Source organism: Chamaea fasciata, unplaced genomic scaffold (assembly GCF_029207755.1).
Source record: "Chamaea fasciata isolate MVZ Bird 193981 ecotype frontalis unplaced genomic scaffold, bChaFas1.0.hap1 SCAF_1, whole genome shotgun sequence".
In the NCBI taxonomy this organism is placed as follows: domain Eukaryota; kingdom Metazoa; phylum Chordata; class Aves; order Passeriformes; family Sylviidae; genus Chamaea; species Chamaea fasciata.
Window position 1 is genome coordinate 150,312,166 of NW_027094086.1, and position 27,094 is coordinate 150,339,259.

Below are 27,094 nucleotides of genomic sequence, written 5' to 3' on the forward strand. Positions count from 1 at the left end.
TAGATTTCCTGGCATGTAATTAAGGGAATTTTGACAGGAGATGGAGCAGCTTCAACAAGGGACCCACAGGGCAATCAAAGCTGCCAGGGACTGTCCTAATAACGCCCTGCATTGTTATCAGCCCCACGAAGGTGTATCAGGCTCTGAGGGCTGAGCAGCAACCTCCCAGAAATGGCTTAAGAATAATTAGTGAGATGTAGGAATGCATTTCCCACACCCTCAGCAGGTGCTTCCAAATAGGGAAAGAGTTTCGGTTTACCTCTAGACATTTTAGGAAGTTTAACTAGAAAGTTCTGTGTTTTTCTCATTGTAATTGGCTCAGTGCTAGCACAAGGGCTCTGAGAGTGTAAATCAAAGCCTCTTGGTGATCTTATTGGAAGCAAGCCAGATTGTCTCTCCTAGAACATTCAGTATCTAGGAAGGAACCCAAAGGAAGTGACAGGCTTTTTGAAGTGTTTCTAGCAGGGTGTCAGAGATTTCTTTGACACCTGTGCGCAGCTTATCGTTTGTTTTCTGTAACATTTGTTATTTTGATGTTTTTCTTTATTAAACCTTTTGGATTACAAAACACCTCTGAAGAGCAGTCTTGCTAATTAATTTTAACCACTTCTCTGCAAAGGCTGGGCCCTCAGATATTGATGCATTAACATGTGGCTTATTAGACTCTGGCCATGTTAGCCTGTATCAGTGAGACAAATTGATCAGAGGTGTTTTGAAAAAGCAGAAAGGTTTTAATTAAAGAGAAAATAACAAACTATACAGAACAACAGAATAAAAAGCCGTGTGCAGTGCAGGCAAGTCCCTTGCACCTGCTAAGACACCCCAAAAAAGCCCCGAGAGACACCGTGCTCTCTCTTAAGTATTCAATGACCTAGGAGGGGTTTTTGGCTTGCTGTCCAATAGAAACCAGCTACATTCCTTGAGGAACAGTTCAGGAGTCCAACAGGTATCTTTGTCCTGGCACTGGGCCAATTACAGTGAGAAAAGCATTGAAATTTCTGGTTCTTTCTCCTTATTAGTTCAGGGATGAAACTGAAACTCTTTTCCTAATATGGAAACACCTGCTTGGGTGTGGGAGTGCGCTGCAAAACTGCATGATGAGAATAGTATCCAAAATGGTGATTCTACAGCAATTTTAGAAGCATATTTCCCATTTCCAAGGTAAATTGGGCAGATGTACTTTCTCCTTATCAGATGACAAAAGAAGGGGATTAGATTTAATGTCCCTAGCAAGCCATATACCTTGGATAAATCATTATCTAAAATATAAGTTTTATAAAATATGTCTCTGCACATTTTTGTCCTATTTTAGACACACATTTCTTCATCTTTGCCTTCCCTGGAAGATAAACTCTGCCATGTTTACTGCCTTATTCAGTCACTAATTAGTTAAGAGAACTAATTGACTCTGCTGTTCTGTCTATCGCTCTCAGAAAGCCAGACGAATATGACAGCTCTTGGGGAAAAACAGATTTTTGTTTTGATCTTTATTTAGATTTCAGTTTAATTTTTGGATTAATGTGTAGGAATCCTCCTTTTTGCAGTGCTCAAGCCATTTTTTTTTTTCCCACTGCCTTCATCTGCATCAGGTGCCTGCCTTGACGAGGTGCAGGAGGTCTGGCTTTGAAAAGGGCAGAGTTGTGAGCAGCTGCCTCACACGTCCGTGGTCTGCTCTGTGGCTGGTGGCAACATGAAAAACCTGACCTTGTCCAGCAGCAGGATTGCTTCTGGATTTAATGAAGCAAAGCCTGGAAAGGGAGGCGGCACCTTTTGTCAGAGTGGCAGACACGAGGGGGAAAAAGCAAAGCTCGATCTTTTCTTCATGTCTGATAAAGCAGGAGCCACAATGTTCCACCTAAACTGGGCTTGGGGAGCTGTCCCATGTTTAATTTTGCTCTGATCAGCCAGAACATAAATAAAAGGAGACCTTGGGAAAAGGGAAAAATCATCATTTGAAGTGTAAATATTTCTTCATTCACTCACTGATTAATTAAATGTTTGGAATTTTATTTCCTCCCTAAATACCTTTATTTTTATTATTTATTTGGGACAGATGATGTCATTAATCTATTTAATTCAGCCCAACTTTGGTCTCCAGGCTGGGCCACCAGGGCTGGTTTGTACCACTCCAAGTGGTATTTACATTCCTGGGATGGAAAGTCCTTTGGACAGGGAAATAATGAGTCCTAGAAACAAATTTCTGTAGGAAAAGGGGAAAGGAAGGGCTCTTTATGTATGGCATTTTTTGTGGGTTTTTTCTGTTTGTTTGTGGATGGGGATCTTTTCTGTCTTTGAGGCCCTTCACCAAAACCTTTAACCTAATAATCTCCTAATATTTGGAGGCTCTTTGCTCTGCCTTAAACATCAGGGAACTTTATTTCCTTGTGGGCAGTTTTTCTCTTGGAGCTGTCTGAACATTAAACAACAAGCCCCAACTCCGAGCAGTCAGTCCAGCAGCAAGTTCATTTGATCTGGCTAATTAAAGGAACAATTTAATAAGCTCACACAGGACACGCTCAGGCTGTGAGGATGCTGCAGTCTGTGGGGAGAAGAGTCCATCAAAGGAGTTCTGCATCAGGGAATATGGCTTGGTTTGTTGTAACTCTTACGGCACATTTCTGCCCTGAGTGCTGTGTGAGCCGACTCTTTCCTTTAAACCTTCCAAAGAGTTCTTTGGGTATCTTTCATTTAGCCACTCGCTGCTGAAGTAGGAAAACATCCTGTGTTAGGAGCCTCTCCTCGCATTAAAAAGTGATTTTTGCTTTAATGCAGGGTGACCACTGATGGCAGAGGGAAAGGAATTCAGGCCCTAATTACGAGAATCCCATGCTGTGCCAAGCAGTGGTTTTGCCTGCAAGCAGGTTCCTGGGAGAGCAGGGATGTTTTCAGACCTGAGGGGAAGAAGGGGTTGGCAGAGGATGGTGCTGAGATAGATCTTAAGCTGATGAGCTGAATCCATAAACCAGCACAGCTGATTAGAGCTGAATCCATAAACCAGCACAGCTGATTAAAAGCAGGCTTTAAGTCCTGATTTTTAATTTTCTTTTAATTTTGTAGAACTTGCTATGAGGTGTTTTCTGTTCAGCCATTATCATTTTAATGCTTCTTTTCCTTAAGTGAAAACAATTTTGAAATTTTGTTGGCTTTTTTCTCTGCTTTCACATCTCCCTCATGTTTTCAGAAAGTTTGTATTTTTTGTGGAGATGTAATCCTTTTTTACTGCTTATCACAGAATCACGGAATGGTTTGGGTTGAAGGGATCTTAAAGCTCATATTGTTCTACCTCATGAGACATCTTCCACTATCCCAGGCTGCTCATAATTAGATATTTATATTTATATTTATATTTATATTTTATATATTTGTATATTTATATTTTTATATATGTATCTTCTAATTGTGCTAAATAAATTTTGATTTTGAGAAGTAGAATGGAATATTTAGGGATTATATTTTTTTTCCTAAAATAATCACAAATACACTTTGATTCTGAGAAGTAGAATGGAAAAGCAGAATTAATGCACGTCAGCCCTTACTGACAGGGAAAGGGCCCATCTCTTCCTCAGCCTCCGGCAGTGTATTTGTACTTCTCAGGGCTTTGATGCTTCTTTCACAGGAGCTGACAATTATTTTACCTCCAGATGTTGACAGACCTTGAGTCCATCATGTGAAGTGGCCACCAAGCAGATTTCTGCTGCTGTTACAAAAGAAGATATGAATTTCTTCGGTCCTGCAGAATAAACCTCAATGAAAGACACAAAGCAACATCAGAAATGCTTTTAGAACAGCACAGATGTGCCCTACCCATTAAAACTTGGCAGTTTAAAATCCTTCCCCTTTGTCCCGTGATTACTCAGCCCATGTAAAAAGTTATTCCTCCTGTTTGTAAGCCATTTTTATTTACTGGAAGGCCAAAATGAGATTCTCCCTGGATCCTTCTCTTCTCCAGGCTGAGCAGTGGCAGCTCTCTCTGTCTCCACAGGAAAAGTTCTCATTACTATTGCCCTGATAATAAATATTCTGCACTGTTTCTGTTCTGTGCAATGTTGTTCTCCTAAACAGCTGTTGCTTATAAACCAACATAAGTCAACTGTAGGTTTTTCTCTGCTATCCCCACTCGTTAAGGAACATTAGAGCTTCTGTAATGGCTCTGCCCTTTTGTTTTGCTCCCATTCAGAGAATTCAGGCTCCTCTGCCTTTTGCAGCATCCCATCTGGTGACCCAGATTAGCTGGCTTTCCCCCAGCCTTATCTCATTCCTACCTCACTGGGATAAAACACCCACTTCTGTTAAGGGCACTGTATCTATCCTGCACCACCACGGGCAGGTTTTTGCTGGGAGCTGCAGGGACTTCCCAGGATTAGCCACAATTTTTTTTCCCCCAAATGGAATCCTGGGGAATTTTCAGAATAATAATTTTTATCCCTGGAAGTGTCCAAGGTTGGGTAGGACAGACTTTGGAGAAACCTGGAATAGTGGAAAGTGTGTCCCTGCCCATGGTAGGGGGTGGAACAAAATAATCTTTAAGGTCTTTTCCAACCCAAACCATTCCATAATTCTGTGATATTAAGGAATGATTAGGCCTGGTAGCCTGTGCCTGTCTCCCAGTGAGGCTGAGGGAGGGACAGCAATGATTTCCATCCTGTCACTGCAGCGTGGACACTGTTTAATTCAGTAGATTCAAACGAAGCAGCCTTCACAGACACCCACCCCTCATTGCTGCAGCTCAGCCCCCACATCCAACTTTGGCATTTAGATCCCTCAGCTTGCTCATTTAGCCAAGGAAGTGGTCTTTGCTCTCCAGGGGCTTCTAAATTTCTTCTCCTTCTCCTTCTCCTTCTCCTTCTCCTTCTCCTTCTCCTTCTCCTTCTCCTTCTCCTTCTCCTTCTCCTTCTCCTTCTCCTTCTCCTTCTCCTTCTCCTTCTCCTTCTCCTTCTCCTTCTCCTTCTCCTTCTCCTTCTCCTTCTCCTTCTCCTTCTCCTTCTCCTTCTCCTCCTTCTCCTCCTTCTCATCCTTCTCCTTCCTCTTCCTCTTCCTCTTCCTCTTCCTCTCCTTAATTTTATTATTTTTAATTATCTGACTTCATTTCCAGCTCTTCATGAGTGTTTTCTTTCCCCTCATGTTGCATTTACATCTCTGACCCAGGCATCTCCCACTTGCAGCCTTCCTCACACATTTATATTCTGCCCTAGCCAGAGGTTGTGCTTATTTCCTTCCAGGTTTGAACAAGGGTCATGGATGATTAGTATGTTGCAGTCCCAATAATGGATTAATTATTGTATTTTCCCCTTCATCCCCTGAACAATAGTACAAAGATACTTCTTTACAGGCAGACCTTTGCTGTAATCAGGTTTTTGAGTGTTTGCTTAGTCATTCTTTGCCTTTCCACCCCCCAGAGTATCTGCTGTAATAAATGCTGGATATGAGAGCAAACCCCTGCATGAATCTCAGGAAGATCCCTATGGATCCACAGGTCTCTGACCTCCGACAGGTAAAATTTAGAGAAACCAATTTGGAGCCTGGATTTGACTTTGACATCTCTGTTAAAGGACTTTTCTCAGCCCAGGCCCCTGCTAAGATCACAGCCCATTGTTAACTTGTTTTTTTCCCAATGTTTTGTGTCCTCTTGGAGAAAAACACTTTTTTTTTTCTTTCTTTTTTTTTTTTTTTGGGGAAAAAACCCAAAAAACATAAAAAAGGGAACTGCAAGATTTAAAATGTTGATGATGAAAACTCCTGCAGCTGAATTGTTCCAGCCACAGGGTCACAGGGCACATAGAAGAAAGACTGAGCAATGTGCTATTTTTCAACAAATGGTGTTTTACTGACAGCTTCAGTGGAGAAAACCAAGCCTGAAGGAAGCTTTTCTGAGGCTGAGAACAATTAATAAGGGATATAAAGCTGGCATTAAGTTCCCTGGAATGATGGGCACATTTCCAGTTAAATTGGCATGTTAAATATCCTTCCTTGCACTCTAAATTGGACCCCACTGGGGGCCCCACTTAGCCTGCAAGTCCTTGTTTGCCTCTAAAACAATCCTCTGGATTTTATTTAATTTTTTTTTTCTTTATATTTCTGCCATTTCTTATTTATCTGAATAAAAAATGCTTGGGGCAACCTGGGATAGTGGAAGGGGCAGCAGGGGGTTGGAATGAGACAGTCTTTAAAAATCCCTTTCAACCCAAACCTTGAAGCCTGGCTTTTTTTTAAACATAGTTTTGTTCCTTTAGTTTTAGCTTTTTAATGTTATGAATCAGAAGCTGCATGTCCTTTCCTATTCTACTTTGTCTTTCCTTTTAATATTGCCACTGATATTGGCATTCATTCAATTAACCCAAACTCAATTTGATCTTGCTAGATTGATTTTTCTGTTAACTGAATGTAACACTGGAAAATATTTGTACAGCTAAAGGAGATCTACAGGGACTTGCTGGATTATCCATACAATCTTCATGTAGTTTATCAGAACTGTCAGTTCTTCTTATCTAATTCTGACACTTACATGACCTCATTATTGAGAGATCTGAGCATTTCAGGCTTTTTTATTTATCTTGACAGCTTCTTTAAGAGACAGGGACATAAGATTATCTCTCTTTTACAGTTGGCTGAAACCCATGAGATCAAGCCTGGATTTATTAATTTCTTTTAAGGAATGTTGAACCTGCTGTGTTTCTCTGACTCAGCTATTTAGGGACCACAGGGCAATTTAGAAGCAGATTCTTGAAGGTAACTGGATTTTCACAAGATAAAATAGTGAAACACACGGAATTTGTTGGAAATAAGTTTATAATCCTAGGGGTTTTAAAAAGGGGGTATTTTGGAAATGGGGTTTAATCATTTTGACTTCTCAGGTCTTATAAAACTGAATAAAGAGGCACTGCATATTCCTTTAGGAATCTGGTCCAAACCAATTCCAAACACAGAATGATGTCTGCAATTACTTTAAAACTTCAACTTCTGCTCAATAAAAATTAAACAAAATTATGAGAACACCTGGAACAGTTATCAGGGTTATTAGACTGCTTCCAACAAAATTTAAAAAGTCAGCTCGCTTGACTTGCTATCCAGAACTGTAATTTTGTGGAAAACAGCAATGCGGTGACACATGGATGAGAAGGAAGCTTTCATTGCGATTTCTGTTCTGAGAGTGGACACCAAACCCCTCTCTCTGTGCCTGTTTCACCCACATGCACCTGTTGTTATCCTTGATAAAACAGAAATAGGGTTTACAGGGGTGCCTGTCTGTCTTGGGTTGCAATGCAAGATGTAACCAGAGGTGTGCATTCTACCACCGTCTGTTCAAACCAGGTGGGGCAGTGTTCTTTATCTCTTCCAGGACCCATCCTCCCTCCAGGGGATATCTGCTGTTCACGGGCCATCCAGGCTCACTGCATGGCTGATACAATTACATCATCCCACTGGGAGATGCTCCACCCAGGGGGAGGAGCCAAGCATTCCTACCTGGATAAAACCTGAGATTCAGAACACCAGGACAGCCTGTTTGCACTGGATTCCCAGAGGAAGATCAGACCCATCTGTCATCACTGGATCCTTCTATAGGATCATCTCTGCTCCAACAGAACCTCATCTGTCACTGCAGGAGGACTTGACTGGACTGCTCCCAACACCGTGACCCACAGAGTGTCAGGTTGTGTTGTGACTCTGTCAGTGGTTTCTTTGTACTACTGCATTTTCATTTTAATATTCCTAGTAAAGAACTGTTATTCTTATTCCCATATCTTTGCCTAAGAGCCCCTTAATTTCAGAATGATAATAATTCAGAGGGAGGGGGTTTACATTCTCCATTCCAAGGGAGGCTCCAGCCTTCCTTAGCAGACACCTGTCTTTCCAAACCAAGTCTCTGTCTCACCAAAGCAACGGGTTTTTAACTATTTAAAGCTGTTTATTGCTGACCCTATTGTGCTAAACACACTTTTGTCATTAATATCTTACTTCAATTAGTGTTTTTTAGCCTGCAAATTCGTCTTTCTTGCTGTATGTTTGCAGTAGCTGCACAGTGAAGTACAAAGGAAGTTTAAATGCCTCCTGCAAATGGTTGGCATTTTGGGGTTAATGGTGGAGGTTTAATCAGCTCTTTTATTCCTAAAAAGAAACTTTCCTATACATTACTCTTTTTTACTCTGTTACAAAAACTGCTTAGGGGGAACCTTATAATTTTGAGAAAATTCAGCCTCTGCAGCTGCTGGGGCTGACAGTGTCTGACAAATCCTTCCCCTCTGGGGTTGTGTCAATTATGTTGTTACAGAACATGCTGAGCCTGAACCATCTCGGGGGTTTTTTTGCTTTTTTTGACATGTCTCTAGGAGTTGTCATTTGAAATGATGGATGGGAAGGCAGCACTTCCTTTAGAAAGTTGTGCTTTTTGGAGAAAGATCAGTGTTTAATTGCAGGTTGGAGCTGTTGCAGCTTTTTTCTATTAAGTGACCTAATAATGGGATAAAGAGGCCTGGTAGATTCTCTAACTCTTGGAGCTGCTGCATTAAATAAAGTTTTAGAAAGCTACAATGCTTTTTTCCACTCTGAACAAACTTAATTCTTTTTTTCCCCTCTCTTTTATTTTTTGAATTTATTTTATTTTTATTAATGGTTTCTTTTTTCTACCATACTTTCATGTTTTGCCATATGGGTTTCTGTAGCTGATAATATCCTGATTAAATGTATTCTGTGTAATATACTGAGTATTCTGTGTAAATTCAAACAGCTTGATCCCATCAATACCTTTAATTTCATTGGGCTTCCTCTGGTTTTTGGGGGGACTTAGAGGCTGGGATCAGAAATATCCATCAGTTTTTAAATCAAATGTTACATTTTCAGCCTAGCAAACACTTCAGCACCAGGGCAGATTTGACTATTCATGCAGCTGAATTATTACATTTTTAACATGGTTTTGGCCATGCATTTAAATCAATTCCTGGATTTGTTCACATCAATTATGACAAGCCATCACTGATTTTCAGGAAGCAGTTTGGATGATTTCCTGAAGGGAGGGAATGGATTTGTCCCAATTTAGATACAGTACAGATGAGGCCACAGAGTCTGAGATGCAGCAGTTCAACACAGACTCTGGAGACCACAAGAGGAGAGAAGAAATTTTCAGACTGATGATTTCAGACTGTCACAGGTGTCTCCACCAAGGCTACTGATGTTGACCACACAGTCCATGGGGAGAAAAGGGTATTTCTTCCACCCTTTGCTGACTTATTTTGAACTTCTGCAGTAGGATGAGTGGAAAAAAACCCCACAAAAACGTGTGAGAAGTTCTGTAGCTCAGGAAAGAGTTGGAAGGGACCCATCAGAGGTGCTGCAGTGGAGTCTCACACTTCCCACCGAGGGTCCGGAGCTGTTGGTGTGACACGAATTAGAGCCAAAAAAGTTTGTTTCTCAACACCATTTGGGAAGCAAGGGGAGCTTTGGGGATTGTGACTGTTCCTGGTGCTGCCTTCTGCTTGGAATTGAAACTGTTGTGTTTCAGAAAGGTATTTCCTCAAAAACTGCTCCATTCAAAACATCCATCTGGATCCGGAAGAAGTAAGGACACCCACCTTTGTTAAAGGGATTTTCGGAGTCTCTGTGTTAAGTTTAGAACAGTCTAAAGTATTTTATTCCTTCTGCAGCTCTAATTGTTATAAAAAAACACACTGGACCCCAGGCCGCCAGAGTGAAGACAATTCTTCAACAAAGCCTCAGGAAGCAAATAAAGATTCTTGCAAAATGTGCTATTGTTGGATACAATCTTACATTGCAGTTACTTGTCACCTCTGTATGCAATTGCATTTTTCCTGTGCCCTTTTCTATTCACTGAGAACTAAAATTTCCTTAGGTTGCTCCCTTTGAAATTCCTGTTAATGCAGAAATGTTAAATCCAATTTCTTGGCTTCTTTTCTAGTCATGATGTGAGACCTCTGCAGCTTCTCATGGTGTTTCCAATTGGACTGTTTCTCATTGCTTTGTGACTCCATGATGACATTTAAACCTTTTGAAAACCTTAAAGGAACACCTCTGCTTTGATTTTGGTTTGGAAATGTTACAGTAGTTCTTGAGGTTAAAAAAAAAAAAAACCAAACAAACAAAAAAAAAAAACCCAGTGATTTTCATATAGAGAATTTTCCCTCCTTGGTCCAAGGCAAAAACCACAAAAACTAAGTTGCTCCTGCTCACAGTTAATATTTGGAATGCTAAAGTATGACAAATCGGTGAGAAAAGTGAGTATCACATTCCTCTAAAATTCTGTCAATCAAACAAAAAGGCACATGCTTCTAAAAAGCAACACTTTGTGGTCCTGTTTCCATGGATAAAGAAACTTCTATCCTAAAAGTAAGAGTCTGGGACTCTTGAAAAGTTTCATATGATCTTTTACTTGATTTACGGCAATTTTTCCTGTGACATTTGCCATATTACCCACCTTGGTGAACCTGACTCAGTGTCTTCCTCCTGGTTTTGAACCTTTCTCATCAGGAAAGGCTTTTAACACAAAGATCACTTCAGCTCCTCTGTTACCTTGCCAAGGACACAACAAATTATCCATGCCACAAATTATCCCAGGAATTTTATAAAGGTCTCCATCCTGCTGTGGATTGGGATACAAAGCTGGGAAAGTTTAATAAAGGCAGAAGAAGACGTGCCTCTGACCATATAAACACACCCTCCTGATCTCTGGGGACACCCATAAAGGGAGGATATTTGGGCTGGATTATCCATTAAATCCCATAATTAGTGCTGCACATCCTCTCTCCTGATGCTTTTGCACAGGCATCTCTTGGAGTTCTGGAATACAAGACATTGCTAAGAAAGAGTTATAGGAAACAAATTAAAAATTATTTTTTCCACAGTAATATTTATTATAAAAAATACGGTAAGGTAAACAAGCATAGGTAAACAGATATTTTTCAATTAAATTATTAAAATTATTTTCCAATAATTTCCACAATCTTGCATCCACAAAAAAAATGGGCCCTGCAGGGAAATAATTTCATTTTACCAATTTATCTGGCAATATTTGCAGATAATAAATGCAAGATTCAATCAGCAAAGTCACTGATGTGAGCCAGGAAACTGCACATGACTTGAATGGGCCAAAAAGGGATAATTTATAGCCCACCTCTCTGGTGGCGGTAGTTTATAAATCTGTATTGGGAACTGGCTCATGGTAACCCTGTTTGCCTCCTAGGATCCATCAATGCAACATAATTTCAGGTGTGGGTGAGGAAAGTTCTGTTTTTCTCCAAGTTTACTCCAAGTAGAGTTAGAATCAAGGTTCTCCCTTCTCCTTGAGAAATTTGTCCTCAGTAAATCCCAGTAAATGTTCATTAACTCCTTAAATTCCTGCTGGCAACCTTAGTCTTTATGTTCTGGGCATTTATGGACATATCATGTCCATAAATGCCCATCATTTATAAATCTAGTGAGGGAAGCTCTTTGATGAAGTAAATTGGATTTAAATGTTGCTGGTGAGATTCCTCTTGTTTGGCTCTAAGGCTCTGTAAGATCAGCTTTTCCCCCTGGGAAACTCAGGGAAAGAAAGGAAAACTTCCAGGGTGGTTCATTGTGGCCTTTTGGATGCTCTGGTCAAGTGAATTGTGCCAGAAAGTTCACTAATGGGGCTGATTTGGTCAAAAATAAAATGTATTTGCATTTAGTCAAATGCTTTTACTTTTTAATTCCTCATATCCATGAAAAAATTAAGGGAAATGATGAGGATGCTGTATCCATGTTCATGGACACGTTGATTCAACCACCTCGGGATTCAGGGAACAAAATTTCAGCCCTTTTCACTCAGAATTTGATTTTAGTTTTGCTTCCCAAGTGAATGTTATGATAATTATCCTGGAAGTGATTCTCTAGGATGAGCTTTTGCAAAACAAATTCAGCCTGCATCTTGAAAAGTTTTGGGGTTTTTTTTTTGTTTGTTTGTTTTTTTTTTTTTTTTTTTTGTTTTGTTTTGTTTTGTTTTGTTTTGTTTTGTTTTTTTGGTGCGGAAATAGTTTTATAGAATTCTGCCTTTACCAAAAGAGATGTCTGGGAAGGGCATGGGGGACCCTGGTTATCTCACTCAGTAATTGATTTTATAAAGCTCTGAGAGAGAGATTCTGAGTATTTATCTATGCTTTAGCCTGGTGTGCTTTTGGACACCATAGGAAACAGAGTTGATCCATTCAAGATTTTTATTTTGCCTCACTGCTGGACCTGTCTCAGACTCTGGGCTGTCAGGGAGCTGATGTTGATTGTTTCATAGTACAGAAATAATGAATGAGCATTAGAACCCCCCAGTTACCACTGCTGGTGTTTGTTTCGCTGATATTTGCTCTGTAGGAGACTTAGAGCCAGACCATGAGTAACCACAAATTGGTTTTTCTCCATTTAATTCTTAATTGTTTGCAAATTGACATGACCATTTAGCCTGTTAATTGATTCCTTCCTACAGCAGTTACTGCTTAAACGAATGTTTATGTAGCAACACTGAGTCAGCCAGGCTTCATCTAGAGCTGAAATGTTTGTTTAATTGAAGGGGGTTTTAAATTTTTTTTTCTTAATATTTGTATTTTATATATTTTAAAAAATAATAAAATCTCCATGTGGCCTCTTCTCCATCACTTATTTCGTGCACGTAACCTGTCTTAGAAAAGTTTCTCGCTGAAGAGATTTTTCCTTAGAAAGCCAAATTAATACCTACAGGTGTGACAGATGGTGAGGAGAAAATCCATTCCTTAAGAAAGTTTGGAAATATTGCTTGGAATCAGATTGTGCTGATCCTTGTGGGTCCCTTTCAATCATATTCTATGATCCCTATTTCTCAGCCAATTAACTAACTAAAACTCCAAATTAAACGCTGTAAGTTGCAAGTAGATGTTGCATTAAAAAAAAAATCACGATTGGCAATAATTTAGTGTTTCGGAAAAGAAAGACAAGGCGAGAAAGGATATAAGAGATTTATTATTCCTTATCAAGCTTGCAGCCTAATTTTACTGATCAGAGAAAGATGCTGCAAATCATCTGATTGCAGTTTCTGCCCTTAAATGAGTGCCAGACATTAGAAACGTAATAACAGCATGTCTCTGAGTACCTGGGACTAGAAAAATTGTCCCAGAAGCTGTGACAAGAGCAATCTTAAGGAAAATGTGCAGGGCTCCATCTGATGGGTTTTGTGCCTTATTGCTGGCATCAAGAACAGAACAGGAAAATCTGAAAAACTTAACACAGCTGCTTATTTCTGCTGGCATTTCTGTGCTCTAATTCTTACAGGCAGCTGGGTTTAATGGTTGTCACTCCACTACCCAGGGGAAAAAGGAAATCAGATGTCACAAAACAGCCCAGGGAATCCCCCCCACTCTGCCTAAGGCAGCGTACAAAATGTAAGCTGTAATTAACTCTGGCTCCCAGAAAGGCTCAGAGCCTGAGGCAATAAAACTCCTCATACCTGGGAACTCCAAGCAGTGATTATTTTCCTCTGTAACTGAAGTTTTGTTCCATGGCCACTCCACTCACCTGCCTGCTGGAGGGAAAAGTGGTGTAAAAACCCCACTGAGAGGGTGTCAGGACTAGGGGTCCTTTGGCCATGTGCTTGCAATGTGTCAAATGAGCCATTTCCATTCTTCTGCACAGTCAGCCTGGAGAGGAAAAACATCCATTAGGGAGGAGCCACCTCCTGATTTGTCCCTGCTGCCCGATGACAGAGCCAAACTTGGAAATTGCTCCAGATTAAAGCTGGATTGCACAGAGTGGTGCTGTCAGGGAACAGACAGCATCATTTCCCCAGCAATGAACCCCCCTCCTCTTCTGGGGTGTGGGAATGAAGCTGTGGGGCCAATTTAATCCTCAAAGAGCTCTGACTTTATCAGCCTACACGTTATTATCCCTTCCACTGCTGGTTAGATCCTGCATTATGAGCTTGTCACTCCAGCAAGGACCTGGAGGGATTTTATTAAACCTTGGGCTGCTGCCAGGTTTCCAACTGATCAGGGAAACCACAGCCAGGTTGGGATTTCAGCTTCCCTTCCTTCTGCAGGCTCGGAGGTAGCTGAAGACACTGCCCTTGTCCCGTGTTTCCAGATGTCTCCTCTTTCTTAGGGATTGGATTCCAATCTTGCAGCACGGATTGGATTCCAATTTGAAATACAGCTTCTAATCCCCAGATTTTGATCCCAGAAAATTGTTTTCTATTTGCAGCAACTTGTTGGAGGCTGAGAATTTGAGCTGTGCAGCTCTCCTGGTGCTGGTTTCCATCAGCTTTTCCTGGTGGGAAACACCATCTTTAGCTGTTCTTGTTGGCCATGCCCCCACTCCCCTCTGTTTCCTGCCATTTCCTTTTTCTGCTCTACACCTCTTAGATTAACCCCTTCTGTGGTTGTCACAGTACTCCAAATTCAGAAACTTTGCTAATGATTAATATTTAAGGTAATAAAAGAAGATTTAAACCATCCCTCACCTCACAGGAAACTCTAAAGCCACTCCTTCCTGACCTACTTGAAAAAAGATTCTTGCACAAATACATCTGCTTTTGTTCTATATTTTATAAACTTTGAATCTAACCCTTAGCACAGAGTCATTTAGGCCCCGGATCAAGTCCAGCTTTTAGGTAATTCCCACCTTGTCCCCCAGTGCCACCACCAGTCAGTTCTTGGACACCTCCGGGGGTGAGGACTCCACCACCTCCCTGCCAGCCCATTCCTAGGTTTAACAACCCTTTCCACAAAGAAATTCCTCCCGATGTACAAAATTTCTCCCAATCTCTGGCCATTATGTCCCTATGCCTTACAAGATATCAACCAATTGTCGCCTCATGCCCCTGTAGATGATGGTGATAACTCCTTTGAATTCTTAAATGTTACTGTGAGAAACCCATTTGAACAGAAATACCTCTCAAAACCCTGAAAGAATTTTGCTTCTGGCCAATGTTTTCCCTTCACTTGGATCTCATTCGTTGCATCAGACAAGAGAATTCCCCTCTTTGTGAACTCCCCACTTGTAAAGCCCCACCCTTTATGTGAATTATGTCCCCAGATGAGTGCTATTTTAAAATAGCCTCTTGGGACTGAAATGTGGAGCAAAAATTGTTACAGATGGACTGTTACTTGGGGGAAAAAAAAAAACCCAACAAAAAACCCCCCAAAAAAAGCCCACCAAAAAAAACCCAAAAAACAAACAACAAAAAGAGTTGTTTCAGCAGTCTGATTAAGGTTTTTTTTTTAAAAAAAAAAATAACCTTTTAGCACTGGATCACACAATTTCAGTTGATTCCGCAGAGGTTCTATGGATTGTTGGGTGTGTGAGACCCAACTTATACAGAGCACAGGTGAGTGGTGCAGGTGAAGACTGATGCTCTGAAAACCCCCGTTGAGACAAATGTTTAATGTTGCACGAAATTGATCCAAAATACTTTCATTTCAACAAGCAGAAAAACCAAACAAGCAAAACCCCAAACCAGCACAAACCCACAAACTAACAAACAAACCCCCCCAAAACCAACCAGCCAAACAAAAACCTGATATTTTTGCACGTCTAGATGGACAGAATATATCCCTTTTACTGGAATATTACTTTATTTCATATTTGGTCATATTTCCACAGGAATTTCAGTTTCCTACTGGTATAAAACAACAATCACTGCTTCAAACACACTCCAGATATGTCACTTAAGGACACAACTTTTCCTCTGAGCTTTTTCATTTCAATTCCCATCTCACACCAATAGAAAGCAGCACCAGTTTATCAGTGTTGATGGGGTTGTGCCTGATTTATAATGCTGTGCCACCAACACCAAACTGGAAACCCATAAAACTTGTAATTAACAATTTGAACACACAGTCATCGATGTAACCTACTTTTGTGCAAGTTATTTCACCTGGAGAAATAGATCAGCCTGAGTTAATCTTGTATTTCTTGGAGATAAAAATGACTGCAAGCTCTTTGCTGGGTGCTCACGGCACTGGAGGGCTCTGCAGCATTTCTGCACATTCCTCAATGTTGCTTTTATGCAGATTTTTCTACTCTTTGCAATCCACAGTAATTCATGTAAAATGTCACCAAGCTGAGTAATTTAAACATGTAATTCCAGCTTCCTTGGCATTGACCTTTCAGCTGCACTCTCCTGTTTCTGCCGTCCTCTCTGAACAACAGAGACACCTGAAATGTTTGAGGAGCAAAATAAGATTTGAGAACAAATCCAGCAAGACAAGGAATTGTGTTTGGACTTTGTTCTTCAGCCCTGATAAACTTTTTTGTCAGACAAGCTCCATCCACGTCATGGAGGCACCAAATCCCAATTTCTTCTCAAGAAATTGCACTGGATGCTTCATTTTTCTTTCTTGAAAGATAGAAGCTTCCAATTCCTGTTTCTGAGTTGTTAGCAGAACTGCTGTGGGTTTGCTCTGGCAATTTAATTTCCCAAATCCCAGCTGGAATTTTTGTTATTGCTGTAATCCTTTTCACCAGTAGCCAAAGCACTTTTGATTTATCCCTTGCCCTGCTCCTATGGACAGTGGGAAGATGCCAACTGTTGTTCTGGAGAGTCTTTTCATGCCACAGTATTTCCCAAATTAAAAATGTTGATTACATTAAAAATGTCAATTTTCTAATATTTATGTAAAAATTGTGGTCTACTGTAGCCAAAGAGGAGCACTGGACTGTTCTAAATCTCCCAGATACTTCGTCTGGCTCTAAAATTTCACACTTATTCAGAATTCTGTCTCCAGGTGAATCTCCCAGTGCTTGCACCCTACCTACCTGAGTATAAGGGATTTCCAAAGCTTTTTCTCCCTCTGTCTCCTCTTCTTCTTATGCATAAAGCACATCTAAAATATATCTTTCAAAACTAATCTGGTTTTATTTTATTTTATATTTTATTTTATTTTATTTTTGTTTATTTTTTATTTATTTTATTTTTTTATATTTTTAAATGTTATTATTTATTTTCCAGTGCACTCAGCCTAGCCTAGGCGCTCACAGCTCAGCCAGTGGCAGAAATTATCGAGAATAGAAGAGATAAACATTCAAGGCCTTTTTGTATTTTCAGACAGACAGATTTAGGACGTGCTCCTGTTACTTCTGCAAAGCAGGTTGTGTTTGGTTCTGGAAAAGAAAAAATAAATTGATTTCCACAAATGCAGAGGGAACCCAAATAACCCGATCAGGTAAATGAGCCTCAGCTGCACCCAAGGCTGTGCCAGGATAACCCTGACCCTAAATAAATAAAACTTGGAACCTGGATTTGTGGGTGAAACATCACCGTGAGGAAATGGGAGAGGAGTCTGTGGAGTCTCTGCCTCATAACAGTAAGGCAGAAAGAAGTTTTAAGCTGGATTAGAATATTAGGTTTGAGAATAACAATACTGGAAGTAGAACTATAAATAAATCTTCAACACATTCTTTTACCCTTTTTCTGTGTCACCTGGTACTTTTTTCTTTTCTTTTTTTTCTTGAGGAGACACTCATAAAATAAGTGTTTCAATAAACAGCAAAAGGTCACTTCATAATTATTATTAACATTTTCATTAAAATGCCCCCATCTCAATAGCCCTGGTGTGATTGCTCCAAAATGAATTACCTTTTCTAAATTAGTTCTGCCAAAAGCTAAATATACTCCTATAAAAATCAGAATGAAAATTGGTCCTTAGATGGGGTTTTAGTATGGTTTGAATACTGTTGTGATGACTAATTCTTGGGACAATGTGTCCCTTTTGGATCTGCAATATAATTGTAAAAGCAGGTTGTACTAACAAAGGTAAACAACTGGCAGTCCAGGGAAAAATTCCCAACCAACCCTTCGAATCGACCCCTTAATTCCGTGTATTGCTGGTCTGCATTAATTGGGACTTTACAGAGAGAGGGGAAAGAAAAGTCACACAAGCGGCAAACTCCTAGGAAAGAGTATTTCTGTACAATGCAGCAAAACCCAGATGCTGCAGAAAACAAGAGGCAATAAATCTACAAGTCCTGTGGGAACTAGAGACCAGGAATTGGGATGAGAGCCCTGTTATTATTGTTATTATTGCTTTCTTTAGCAGTGAGATCACAGGCCTTTACAACTCGAGCTACAGGAAACATTTACAGGCGTAGGTGCAGGAAATGTGGCTGATTCCCTGTGTTTCAGGAGTAATTTTCCTTCACACACACAGTCCTTTGAAGCGTCTATTGTATAAATTGCATATATTTATTGCCATGAGGTGAATAATGCAGTTACCAGGTTGTGGGTGGAGATAAAGCCTTGTCTAGAGATCCCCAAACTGTATTTCCACTATTGAATTCAGCAAATGACAACGAGTGAATTTGACTCAATTGGGTTAAAAAGTGATGTCTGAGTCGAGCAAGCCTGGGACCATCAAAAGACCCTAAATAAGCAAACTTCTTTGGTATTTCAGTGGGACTTGGAGAGGCTGAAACTCCCAGAACCTATAAATGAGCAAATTTGTGGTCCCCACATCTTCACCAAACATTGGAATTATCTGTTTTTTTTATTTAATGTTGAGAAATGTACTAACAGTGCTGCCTTCACCTGAAAAATTATCCACTACACCATGGGTAATTGTGCTGAGGAAATTCTCTCCCTGTTTTATTTGTTTTAAGCTGTAGCTGATGAGGGTTCTGTCTATATCCTAAAATAAAGGAAGATAAACTGGCTGGCAGTTCAATTCTCTTAGATATTCGTGTAGGCAAGTAAATTTTGAGGCCTGGGAGTCTTCGGTTTTTGAAAGAGGTTTTCCAGCTCTGGAGCTGCAAAAGAGTGGAGCTGTTAAAACAGAGCATATTTGATAACAATATTTAATTATCTTGGACATGAACCCTTTGTATTCTACAGTTTCATGCACGTTACAGGTTCTTGTTAGCTTTGATTCCATAAAATCCAGGGGTTAAAATGCCAAAGTTGGGTGAGCATAAAATTATACAGAGTTCGTAAATGTCTGTGTGGTCAAATCTCTTTCTTTTCAAAGACATCTTTTCAAAACCATGTTCAGCTGGACTGCTTGATAGGAGGAGGATTAATTCCTGCCCAAGTCGAACCTAATTTGTTTTCTAACAAATCACATAAAACCAGTTGGAGATGTGTGACTTTATGGGAGGATTTCCTTCCTAGAGACACTCAGAGCAGCAGGATCTCCTTGGAATCCTACACCACGGCGGAGAAAGAACTGAAATATTAATAAAGCCTGGAATTTATATTGCACTGTACACTTCCCAAGCAGAGATTGCAGAAAATTGTATTCTTAATTCTGCTGGGGGGTCAGAGGGTGAACGGGTTTTTTTGTGCTTGGGGTGTGTGAGGGGATAGGAACACAGGATTTAGGGAATTTTGATTTAGGAACCCCAAGCCTGAACTTGTAGCCCAGAAGTTAATTAGGAAAAAAAGTTGGAACAGAGGATGTTTCCTTTCCCTCTTTATTTTGCAACTGACTTGTTGGACAGTTTGGGTAGGACATGGGGTGTGTTTCTCTCCCTGTCCACCTCCCCTGTCTGCCATATTCCATCCATAGAAGCACACAAAGTTGTCCCTTGGATCTCCGTGGAAAACACAAATCCAACAAAAAACTGCCACAAGAATCCTCAAAAAAACCCCCAAACTAAAAACCAAAACAAAAAACCCCAAAACAAACCAAGCAACCAACCAAAACAAAACAAAAAGTGAAAAAACGCCAAGCCAAACCAATAAAATCCAACCAAAACCAAACCCTCCCCAGATTCACTCCAAGAAAACAAAAATAACCCAAGTCAATTTCTGCTAAGGTTAATCATTTGGTGTGGAAATGTGGGAACATCCTTGGATCCTAAGAGATGAACTTTCCTGAGATGTCTGCAGAGAGCAGGATGTGCCCTTGCTCATTTATTTGGAGAATTAATGACTGAGGTAACATTATTTATTGGGGTAGCTCTAGAAAACGAGGAATATTCTCAGATTCTTTCACAGTGTTTGAGTTGTGTGACGGCTGCTCCAGCAAGGTGCTTTCCTGACTCATCCTTTGTGTCATTCTTCTTTAAATATTGAAAATCAAAAAGAAAAGGAGGTGAAATTTTAAGACCTGGAAGATTGTGACGTCTTGGATTTTGAAGAAAGATATTTTTGTTGCTGATTTTTTTCTTTATCTCTGTCACAAATTATGTGAATAATACAATACTGAAAGAAACTGACGTAAAATAAATATTCAGCAATCAAAGCTAAAAGCAAAGGCACATCACATCCTCTCACCATTTCTTTTTGGACTCTGCTGCCCTGTTTTATGTGCTCAAACCCAGTCTATCAAGCTGAATAATCTGTGCTTTTTGATTGACAGACTTTTCCACATCAGGTTTTATTTCTGTTGGTATTTTTCATATTTGGCAGTATTATCACGCCACCAGGAGAGAAAGAATTTCACTTTTAGCCATGCTTCAATGCTGCTGAATCCGAACAGCCAAAAAATACCTTCAAGCCCATCTGTCCAAGGAGAAAAAGAATCAATTTGAAGCTTATTTGTGCACAAACTGTAAATCACTGATTTGTAAGGAGCACAATATCAGCTTCAGAAACATTACTTCATTATCAGCAGCTTCCATTTTTTTCAGTCACGACCACTAAGAATGTAGGAATTAAAAGAAGATTGGGTTTGGAGGAGCTTTTGTAAATAAGTTGTGGGATTTTTGTTCTTAATCCTCCCTTGTCAACACTTGAGCTTTTTATTACACTCCAGTATTTATTAAACTTGTCTCTCCAAAAGTAAAAGTCCAAAGTTTTTGTTGTTTGGTTCTTTGGGACTTTTCTTTTCCCCTTGGAAAGTTACTGTTTCATGTTATTTCATTATTTTAGAAACCGATGCTTTAAGGAACACAAAGCTCTGGAGCCTTGAGGAAGTCTTTTGATTTCATCGCACAAGCAGGAGCATGTCAGGCTCTGGTTTGATCTCCTGTAGTGTCTTCAGTTTCACAGTTGCAGAATGGCAGATTTTTGCTTCCCAAGCGCCAGAAAAAGAGCCAGGACCCCTCTAATGAAGGGAGTGGGAGATGTCAGTGAGGCAAAGCTCAGCCCAGGGCTCAGAGCATGGCTTTGCAGAAAAGAAGAAATCCAGGAGTGGCCTGGGGACTTCCCTTGGTGTCACTGAACCCTCCACGACATCAGCTGGTGCTCACCCAGCACAACAATTCCCAAATTACCTCATCTTCCAGTCAGGAGCCACACGGCAAATCCAATTATTCAAATTCTTCCCCTGTTCCGTCTCAACCCTCATTAATCCCTGCATGAAAGCAGGATGCTGTGGAAACATTCCTTTACTCCACTGCAAGGAAACCTCGGAGTCCTCTGCAAGATGCTTTTCCAGCTTTATAATACATCCCACTGAAATAACAGAGAAGTAAATGATGTAAACCCTGCAGCCAAGCACGGGGGTACTTTCATGAGAGATTCTTTGCTAAATAGAGTTCTGAAACCTTAAAAAAAATGATTTTTTTCTTATAATACATTTGAGGGAATGTACGCTGTCTCAAATTTAAATCAATTTTAAAGCTCCCTTTTCCCAAGATGTGGCTGACTTGAAGACTGATCTCCACGGCTCCAGTGAGTAGGAGGAGGGGAAAGCTGCAGACTGGGAACCTTCTTACATATTTTGAAACACTTTACTGCCGTCTCATTAAACCTTTAAACAGTTCAGGGTTTATTTTTCCGAGTATTCTGTTTCTTCCTTTACCAGGTATTTATGTACCTGGGAGAAGCAAACTGAATTTTCAGACCTAGGATGCTGTGAAATGCATTTATGCTCATTTACTGTTGCTATACATCACTGAAAAAAACCACAAAAAAGCCCTGACAGAAAGATTTGCATCACTAGAAGAAGCCTGGTGGATACTAATGACACCATATTTTAGGTACTGAGGGAAACAAACTTCTAAACTGAAGAAATGACTGTATAATGTTTTTACAATTGAGTTTACCCGTACTTTATTGAAATTTATAACTCAATAAAGGATGAAGGGAGCTTAAAATATTAAAATGGAATTTTTGGTGTTTGAAAAAATCATAGTTTGCTATTTTATTTACTCGGATTAATTAATCAACATGACCAACCCCTTTCAATGGCTGTGTGAAGACATTTCATTTTTAAATAATACTGGGTGCCATGTGGTTTTTCAGCCTGCACATCGGCATTAATAAAATTCCTCCAGGCCGTGCTAAATTATATTTTATATGCTATGGTGTAAGGAGCAAAAAAGTAGTCAATAAGCAAACAGCAAAAGTAAAATACAGCATATTTAAAAGATAATAACGAACCTTTGGCACTATGAATTATAAATGGCCATGGAGCCCATATGGATTTCTCCATCAGCTCTTCCACTGCTTCCTGAAAGACTAATTTTTTTAAAATTTCATATAGATGGAATTTATCTGCCCACGTGTGTCTTGTACTGTGCCTTGGTGAATGCAGTCGTAGTGAAGAGGTAGTAAAAGTGTCACCCACTTCTCTCTTTGTGGCCAACAGACATTATTTATTCACTCTAAAGAATGGAGTCTTCAGAGAAACTCTGTTCATCCTGAAATAAATATTTTGCACAGATGCTCAAAGGCTGGATGCTTGCTAAAAAAAAATTTAAAAAAAGAAAAAAAGAGGTTTTAGTGTCTTACTAGTCTTATTATAGGACAATGATCAGGTGTGAAATCACATCTCTCAAGTTTCACCATGGGCTTGGGTCAAAGGGGTCTCTGTTGAAAAAGACCTTTACCTAAATCTGGTGAGGCTTCCCAAACCCTTCAGTTCACATTCTATAATCCAGTTGCTCCCTGGTCCCATGTGAACACTCCCTCAGATTCTAAAATCCATCTTTATCAATAATATTAATCACATGAAAAAACCCTCCTAAAACTCAGCCACGTGTACAAGACTGTCCTACGTGAACATCTCAGCATCCACTGGAAATTTGCATTGTTTGTTTGCAGACATCTCTGCACTCTTTAATAACTTCAGCACGGTTTTTTTCCAGGATTGCCTGGAAATCCCTTAGTCACTTGTCCCAGGGTGTTCATCAACGAATCAACCACACAAATTGGCCCGGGCTGAACAGGATTATGTCTGGGGGAATCTCCAGAAATATTTTAAATCCCCACGCTATGAAACACTCAGTTAAATGGTTGATTGTTCAGTCAGTCCATTAGTTACACTTTTGAGCAATATCTCAAACCAGACACCAAGCCCTTTATCTCATCTGTGCAGACAAGCAGTTTCACAGTCCCTGAAAAAGCCAGGGATTTCATGGCTTAAACGCAAGAAGACACAATCCTAATACAGCTGCACCACAACTGTGGCTGAAGAATTTTATTTTCATAGATCCAATCAACAGCTGAAGTCCCAAAGGTCTTGAATACAGAAAGTGGTCTTATCTCACCACCTATTCTAGAGTCCAGAATCACTGCTGAGCTCAGAGAAATCCTCTGGGTACATCTCCACAGAGCCTGAGTCCCAGACACTGACACTCGGGACTGACTCACTGCTGTCTCCTGACAATTCTGAGCCATGTGCTTGTCCTGGATTGGAAAGACAGGTGTCTGCTATAGAAAGCAGGAGCCTCCCTTGGAATGGAAAATGCAAACCCCCTCCCACCAAATTATTATAAGTTTGAAATTAAGGGGCTCTCAGGAAAAGATATAGGAATAGGGATAACAGTTCTTCACTAGGAAAACTGAAATGAAAATGCAGTAGTACAAAAAAACCACTGACAGAGTCAGAACACAACCTGACACCCTGTTGGTCAGGCTGCTGGGAGCAGCCCAGTCAAGTCCTCCTGCAGTGACAGATGTGGTTCTGTTGGAGCAGAGATGATCCTGTAGAAGGGTGTAGTTTTCCTCTGAAGGTCCAGCGGTGGTGAGATGGGTCTGATCTTCCTCTGGGAATCCAGTGCAAACAGGCTTTGCTGGTGTTCTGGATGTCAGGTTTTATCCAGGTAGGAATGGTTGGCTCCTCCCCCTGCGTGGAGCATCTCCCAGTGGGATGATGTAATTGTATCAGCCATGCAGTGAGCCTGGATGGCCCATTATGCAGCAGATATCCCCTGGAAGGAGGATGGGTGGTGGGAGAGATAAAGAACACTCCCTCACCTGGTTTTAACACAAGGTAATACAGTACACTTTTCGTTAAGTCTTGCATTGCAACCCAAGACAATGCTAATATCAGCAGGAAATTCAGATGGAAGTGGGAGAGTTTTGGACAAATATGGAAGGAAATTGCTGGAACAGCTTTCTGATCAGAGCACTGCAAGCTAAAGGGGTTGACAGATTTTGCATTCTTTTTTTTGTGATTAATTGGTTTTCATTTTAAAAGTAGCATTGCACATGTAATAGGGGTCAGAAATAAAATATGAATACATCACTTCAAGTAAAAATGGTGTGAGTTCCTCAGACTTGTCTATCCTTCATAAGTCTTCCTCCTACTCCAAACAGCATCCTCAAACAATTCTCGGGCTCAAGAACCAATGTCTATATCTCTGTTAGTGAGGTGCTCAGATCAGTGAAGTGGTCTTGGAAACAGAAATAGTTGTGATGGGAATTCAACAAATAAACTCCTCACCATGGGAGTGGCATCAAATTAAATCCAGTCTAGTTCCAGGAATGGGACCTTAGTGGTAGGAGCACAATAATTTCACTTTTGGAATTATTTAATCATGGAACGGTTTGGGTTGGAAGGGTCTTCAACGTCCATCCAGTTCCAACCCATGGGCAGGGACACCTTCCACCGTCCCAGGTTGCTCCAAGCCCTGTCCAACCTGGCCTTGGACACTTCCAGGGATCCAGGGGCCGCCACAGCTTCTCTGGGCAACATGTTCCTGTGTAAACTTTATAGGGGCTCAAAGTAAACCAGATTTCTGATGTAAATACTTGGCTAATTTGGTCTTATTTTACTCTAATTCTCTGACAGGAGAAGAAAACTGAGTTTTCATATGTTCTTCATTTCAGAGCACAGGTTACCTCAGTGAGTACCAGCCTGGGGAAGTCTAGGTAAAGGAGAACGAAGAAAAAGGGGAAAAAAGCCTTTGATAATCTCATTTGTTCTTCAGATTTGTTCTTCACTACAAGAAGGCAAGACACAGAAGCACTTGAAATACTTGGAGATGAAGAAATAACAAGGAACAAGACAGAGGCATGGCTGAAGGCTTAAAATTCAACATTTAGAATAAGTTCAGTGGTCCAGGACTGATAAACTTACCGAGTTATCCCCTTAGGTTCTCTATAGTGCAAGAAATGTTTTATCCAAAAGTTTCTGATGTTCTCAGGAAGCAGTTTTAACATGAGGGATGTGTTCTGCCCCAGTCCTGTTCTTCCATCCCCAAGAGACAGCAATGATAAATTATTTTCTACCATGCAGTGAAAGGAAAGCTCTTTCTCAATCTCCACTTTTCCTCTCCCTAGTCACTCCTGTACAGCCTGACATCCAAGGAAAGATCTGCTGTATTATTACTTTTTGTTCCTTTTTTAAAATTATTTTCTTTGATTGTTTTGCTCCAAGGTTCCAAAGGAAAAGTAGAAGTATAGAAGATGACTAAAATGCATCACAAGTTTGATAAAGGACACATAAAAGCAGTGATGAAAGAAAGTCCAATCTTAGTCCTTGGTGGAGTCAATGAAAAACTAAAAAGATCTTGTTCTCTCTGGGGTTACATTTATCACTTTAATTCATGCCAGGGGAAGAAATATTAAGGTGTATTGTGTCTGGATTGGCCAATTCAGGTCACTAAGGGGCTCAGCCCCAATGCCAACACTTTTCTGAGACCAACAGAGTCAGTTCTTGCCTTTAGCTAAGAGACTTTACATGATTATTTGAGGCACGTTATGTGCAGGTATTTCATAGCCCCAGATTTGCATGTCCTGGTTTGAGCTTCTAAAGATTATCTCATTTCTGGTTCCAACAGTAAAGAACTCTTAGAGTTCTCATTGTATTTTTGAAGGAAAAAAATACAAAAATTATCCCGATTTTTCTTCCAAGATTAGTTTCAAAAATCCTTTATTAACACAAATACATATTGAAATTTACAATTTCGCCCTTTTAACACATAGCTGGACAAAGACTATGGGAAAAGGATAGTAGAAATAGAAAGTGTAACTGGGAACTCTTCAAGGCTCCAAAAATAATAAATGCAAAACACTCAAAATGGGATTCTTATTACTTTTTTTGTCCTCTAACCTCATGAGATTTTCCAAATGTATCAGAGAAGAATTTGTGCTGTCCAATAAAACAAGTATGGTAACAGCCACCTCAAAAACAAACTGTATGATTTAAAAGGAACAGTTCCAAATGGGAAATGCAGGATCAAGTAGAAGTCATAAAATAGGCTGGATTTAGGTTTGAATTGTCAGTGCAATATTATCTGCAGGTGGTTTGTCAGTGTCCACACTCTTTACCTGACATTTAATGTGATTTTTCTTTTCCACTTGGTCGAAAAGAAAAAAGTTACTTTCCAGCAATAATCAGGGATCTCATTTCTTCAGCAAATATTGTCCTTTTTTGCAGGTGTCAAGGTGTGTTCTCATTTTTCCTCAACTTTTACTCCAGCATTAAATTTATATTCTCCATATTTCAGTAAATCAAAAAAGATTTTACTATTTTTGTTATAGCTGAAAAGAACTTGCCTTTCTGGGCTCTTTATTGTTCATTTTATTTATTCAGAACTGTGTTTCAAACGGGTTTATTTTTATCACACCCAACTGTGTATGCATTCACGCTTTAAAAAGGAATAATTATGGCTCAGCCTTAAGTCTCAAAAAAGTTTTGATTCAGACATTGCAGAGTTCTGAAAGATGAATTTTCTCTTTGCAAAATGCCACTCTCGTTAATGACTGATTTTGCTCATTTTTCTGTCTTTAATAATTTGTCATTCTTAGCAATTAATCTCTATTTTCTTTCATTAGAGACCAGCCTTCAAAAGTGCTGGTAATTCAGTTAATGTTTACATTGGAAATTTGTGGAGTGAAGAGAAAAAGATGATCTTTTAGTGAGTGCATTGGCAGAATGGGAACATAAAGCTCCTATTAAAATTGATATTACTTAATATCATACAACTGGGATTTACTAAGACTATTTGTTCAGGAAAAGAAAATAAGAAAAAGGAATAAGAAATAGAGTTATTCAAAGTC